Source organism: Phoca vitulina, unplaced genomic scaffold (genome assembly GCF_004348235.1).
Source record: "Phoca vitulina isolate PV1807 unplaced genomic scaffold, GSC_HSeal_1.0 scaffold7, whole genome shotgun sequence".
In the NCBI taxonomy this organism is placed as follows: domain Eukaryota; kingdom Metazoa; phylum Chordata; class Mammalia; order Carnivora; family Phocidae; genus Phoca; species Phoca vitulina.
This window is the reverse complement of record NW_022589710.1, coordinates 70992736-70997450: the sequence shown is the minus strand read 5'-3', so window position 1 is coordinate 70997450 and position 4715 is coordinate 70992736.

The window sequence follows — 4715 nt, the reverse complement described above, 5'->3', positions numbered from 1 at the left end:
CACACACACACACACCCTCCCCACTCCCCCTCTCCCCGGGGTCCGCGCACCGCACGCGTTCCCGCGTCCCCGGCCGCCCGCACCCGCCCAGCACCCCGGCCCCGCGCACTCGCGTGTCCGCGGCGCCCCCCAGGGGCACTCATTGTCGCCCGCCGTGCCCCGTGTCCCCACGCCCCGACCCCGGGGCCTCCGCGCGTCCCCACCCCCCCGCACACTGTCTCTGCCCCCGGGGTCCCCAGTACCGACGCCCTAGCGCACCGGGCCCCGCGCCCCTCCTGTCCGCTGGAGGCTGTCCGACCCCGCGAACTCTCCGTGCGCCCCCGCGCCGACCCCGCGGGCCTCCGGTATCCCTCGCCCCCCGCAGGGCCCTGGCGGACTCCGGCTGGGGCGTGCAGTGCGCCTAGGCCGCCGGGGGTCCTGCCTTCGGGGGCGCTGGGGCGCTGCGACTGGCCCGTGTGGAGCTGGTCCGCTTGGCAGAGCGCTCTCCCGCCCGAGCCCCCTCACTACCCGGCGGTGCCCCTGTGCGCTCTTGACAGGAGACAATGGAGAACAATGTCCGGGGCAGGGGCGGCTCCTGACCCTGGGGCTCGCGGGGCACTTGGGGACCCAGGCTGGTGGGAGACCGTGACCAGGGCGACCCACTGGGCCCGTGGGGCAGCGAAGGTGGGGAAAGGTCCCAAGAAAGGCCATCTAGATTTGGGGACCAAGGAGGAGTGTCCTGCCCCATCCTTTTGGTTCTGGTCAGTCACCAGATGCTGCCCTGGGATGTAGCAAAGCTTTTCTGGCATCCCTTCTGTTTCTTTGTATCCACACTCTTACACAGTTGCTTCTCTTTCTGTCCCTGTCTGTGTTTTGTTGTCTACAAGTAGTTTTCTTGAAACAAGTCCAGTCCAAGCAAACCCTCTTTCTTCCCATCCGGGGTGCCGCTGTGTCCGGCAGGGGACCCCATGCCCCTCCCTCCCTGTGAGAGCCAGACCTCCGGCTGCAGCCCCCTATCTGCAGTACAAACAGCCAGGCCACACTCGGGAGAGAACAAGAGGACCTGTGTTTCCCACTTGTTCCTGCCCCTGTGGGGTGGCACGGCCGAAGCCTCGAAGCCTCGAGGGCCTGTGTGTCCTCAGCCAGCTGACCGAGTATGGTCATAGAGAGCTGGCCCCACCAGACAGAGCGCCTGGGGGTCTCCTACCTATGAGGTGGGGGGAGGGGGACAGGACGGTGCTCAGGGAGCACGCAGCAGTCCTTGTGAGGACAGGCTGCCTTTGGTGGTGGGGCAGAAGACAGACAGCCATTGACCTCAGCGTTCGGCGCACAGCGCTGCGGGGCAGTCGGCTGGATGGGCTGCCTGACACTCCACGTCTGTGTGTGTCAGCAGCATGCCCAGGCAAGGAGTATGACGGGGGGCCACGTGAGGAAACATGGGTGACCACGCCAAGCACATGGAGGCTTGACACCGGCCCCCGTTCTGGGAGAGCCGGGCACCTCCTGTGTAGCCGCCGGCATCGCGAGCCCTTCCTGGACCTGGCGCTCCTGTCCGCATCCCCCCCGACCGCTGAAGAACCTGAGGCACACACGTTATGCAGCTGCTAAGGGGAGGTGCCCAGGTGTGTGTCCCACAGTCGGGCCCAGAGCCACCCCGGGTGACCATCACGGTGGAAATTCTTAAATACTTCTCCAAGTCAGGGAGGCAGAGACAGCACACCCCCCACCCCACCCCCTGCACTCTACCCGTGACGCTGTCTGTTCTGTTTTTTAAAGTGGTACTATGTGAACACCGAAGTGTTAGTGGGGATGAGATTGTGGCCCTCCGTGTTTTCCAGATTTTCTACAATGGTGATCAGAGTTATGTTTTTGGCCAGAATCTGTTATTTGCATTGTCATTCTCTATAGTTGAAAATGAGTCTATGTTCATCTTCCACTTGTGGAATATCCCAGGATGAGTGCCCTTGAGAGCTGAGAGGACGCCCCTCCATAGAAGCCTGGCATGGTGTCTCACACACACACACACACACCCCAAATGTTGGGAGCACATCTGCTTTCTGACGGTTGTTTCTTTAAAGCAGAAACTAAGTTCAAGAGGAACATCTCTGGACAACTGGGGCGGCTGGGTGTGGTTGGGGAGGAATCCCAGAGGAGGGGTTGTCCAGAACCCCGGAGCCCCAGAAGGGCTTCATCACAACCTTTCCTGAGGACCTGACAGTCTGGCCAGACCTTTCCTGGCCTGCTGCCATTTTTTTTAAATGAATTAAAGCCTCAGGTTTCCAACTGGTGCAAGGAACTCCTGCTGTGTTGAAGGTGGGAGGAGGTTAGGCTCAAAGCCCCTTTTATGGGCCCCCCCACCATCACTGAGACCCCTCTGCCTGCAGGTCGGGGCTCTGGCATTTCTAGTTGGGCAGTGTGGACCTCTGGCTCTTTGGAAACTCATTCATCTATTCAGCCTGACTTAGGATTATACACCCCAGGTGTGGGGACATGATGAGGCACCAGGCAGGTGTGGCCCCTGCTGGCAAGAGAGTCCCCTGTGGGTGTGAGGACTGCTGGGCTCCCCTCGGTCCAGGAACCGGGCATGCATCTTCCCACCAGGAGAGCCCCAGGCTCACGGGCACAGTTGGCAACAGAGGGCATGCTGGTGCCAGACCTCTGCTGTGCTCACATGGGGAGGCTGGAATGCTCCAGTGCACTGAACTGGGGGGGGGGGCGGCTCAGACTGTCAGGTAGGTGGCTGGGGCCTCCTGTAGGGCCCAGGCACCCATCAGCTGCATGGCCTCTGCCTGCTCCAGCCTGCAGCTTTGCTGGCCTTCCTTTCCTTCCAGGAGCCAGGCTGAGGAGGCCGCCCTCGCTGGAACCAGTGCTTGTCTAGTCTCTGCTCCTGGCAGAAGGACTCTGAAACTCCTGCATGTGGCGTGTGTCACATCCACTGCGCTGGACGAACAGCGGTGTGCCCGACCCCCCGCTGAGGTAGGCACAGAAACTCCCTGGACAGAAGGCACAGCAGGCCTCCAGGAGCGGCCAGGGAGGCAGGCCTCCTGCAGGGAGAGGAACAGGGGTCTCAGGGGCCCAGGCAGCCTCCTGACGAAGGGCAGGTACACAGGCAATGGTGTGAATGGGAAGGCGGGTTGCTAGCCCCCGGGGCATGTCTGAGATGCTCCAGGAGGACTGGAGCAGGGGTGTGGGCACTTGGTACCCGAGCGGCATCGGGTGTGTGTGGACTCACCTTAAGAGCACTCTCAATGATCCATCTGTTGGTATTCCAACCCCACTACCCATTGCTGCTGACTCACTGCTGTGGAAGCTACCAGTTCCGTCAGGGGCTACCCAGCCAGCACGTCCAAGTAACTGTCACAGGGTTGAGTCCAGAGGTGCAGATATTTGCTCATTTGTTCACTTAATAAATGATGATCGAGCCAGTTTCAAACCCCGAGAACACAGGAAAGAAAACGGAGGACAGTTCTCACCCTTGTGGAGCTTCCATTCTCCCAGACAGAGACTATGAATGGGTCAACTACACACAGAAACATTGTACTTGTAGATGGGGGGAGTATAACAGGGTATCCTGAGACAGGAGAGTTTGTAAGGTCCAGTGGAGGGGTTACAGTAGCAGATTAGGTGCTGCTGAAGGGGAAGTTGATGAAGCAGAAGACAAACTTGGAGAAATTCACCAGATTGCATGGCGAACAGAGACTACAGAGGAGAGGTAGGAAGTGTGGAGGCAGGTATGGAGGGGTCTGATATATTCACCCAGAGGTCTGGAGTGGAAGAAAAGGGCTGACTGGGGAGGCCATCTCACTAACAGGACCCCTCCAAACGGCATAGCCTGGGGGCAGAGTGTTCTGAGCAAGAGAGCAGAGCAGACGTCGGGCACAGAGGCCCACAGCCAGAGCTGGCGCCGATCTGGCAGGAACAGGACTCTGTAGGAGCCGGGCAGAGAGGCGGGCAGGGAGGAGCCCATCAGCCATGGGCGGGGGCTTTACTCTCCTCTGGGGAGAGGCCACCAGCTTCCTGCTCCTAAGGCACCCCTGGTTGGTCTGGGGAGAATGGACTGTGGGGGCGAAAGTGGGTGGAGGAGACCCTGGGGGGGGCATGGACAGAGGGGGAGGCAGGGAAGGGATGGGCATGATTGTAGGTGGCAAGGGTTTTGATTGGCGAATAAGCTGGACAAGGAAGATGAGGGTGTGGGGTGCAGATGAAGATGGCGACCACCATGTTGCTCACGGCAGAGGGTGACTGGGGGGGACACAAAGGGGAGGCGAGCTGTACCCAGTTGGCAGGTGATGACGGTCATAATGGGCCCGTTAATAATGCAATGTTGATAACGACCACAGTGTATCTGGAGAAGTCCTACCAGCAAACACTCCAGCTGGGGGCGGGTGTAATGGAAGCCCATGAAGGTCAAGAAGGGGCTGGGAAGGAGAAGTCATAGAAACCTGGAAGGAGGGAGCAGCATGGGGGCCCTGAACAGCCCGTGAAAGCTGACCCACCTAGAAGCCCGGAGACAGGGAGCCCGTTCACTCAGAGGCCCCGCTTGTGAGGGGAGTAGCTCCATGCCTGTCTGCCGAATGATCAAGTGAGTGAGGAAGATCTCACAGAGGAGACAGCGAACCAGGGCGTGGCCGCCCATCAGCCAAAACACCAGCAGGTGGAAAATAACGGGGAAGCGGGGATCCTGTTCAGAGGAGCAAAAGAACAATAAAATGCCTGAGGACAAACTTTGTCAAAGT